At 44.2% G+C, this 627-nt stretch overlaps 1 protein-coding gene across 1 annotated transcript in view; it reads right to left on the bottom strand.

Annotated features, from left to right (window-relative positions):
• nfatc1 (nuclear factor of activated T cells 1) overlaps positions 1 to 627 on the bottom strand; it is a 45,386-nt gene that overhangs the window by 27,831 nt on the left and 16,928 nt on the right. The window lies entirely within an intron of this gene.

Here is a 627-nt window from a genome sequence, read left to right as displayed (position 1 = left end):
ATTAGTGTGGGAAAAGTGTAGGTGTGGTGTCGACTACATCTCCTAACTATCTGTTTACGTTATTTGATAGAGTGTGTCTCTTCATTGTTTCATGTTAGTACCACACACACACCACACACAACACCCCACACACACACACACACAAACACACACAACACACACACCACACAACACGGGGCGCCAGGAATGTAGAACGGGACATGCTGAGCCCACGACATTCACTACTTTCACCCCCTACAAACGAATAAGACCGCGGGCGTCGGAGTGTTACGGTTTGACGCTCGCTACGGCACCTCTCTACCGCACACTCTCTCTCCCCGGCGTGGCCATGGGCGTCTTTTTGTTTTTGATACTGATCGTGTCATTGCCTATATTCTTCTTCTCAAAGATTGTGTTGTCCACCTCCTCTCGAGAAGGACAGTCTGACTCTCCGAGTCACTCCATTCTCAGAAATCTATCAAGTGAAATCATGATTCAATAGAGTCACCCAGAGTTTGTAAAACTAGTGTTAAATACATTTGTGTATACAAGTTCCGTGAGGAAAATATTAATTACCTATTTATTTTTGTCCAAACTTTAGTAAAGTACATGATGATTCCTGTCATTTTGGTTTGTGTGAGCCAGCAA

The sequence above is a fragment of the Notothenia coriiceps genome, unplaced genomic scaffold, assembly GCF_000735185.1.
Source record: "Notothenia coriiceps isolate Sejong01 unplaced genomic scaffold, NC01 NC01_scaffold00011333, whole genome shotgun sequence".
Classification (NCBI taxonomy): domain Eukaryota; kingdom Metazoa; phylum Chordata; class Actinopteri; order Perciformes; family Nototheniidae; genus Notothenia; species Notothenia coriiceps.
The sequence above is the reverse complement of the archived record's forward strand: the minus strand, read 5'-3'. Positions and strand labels throughout refer to the sequence as shown.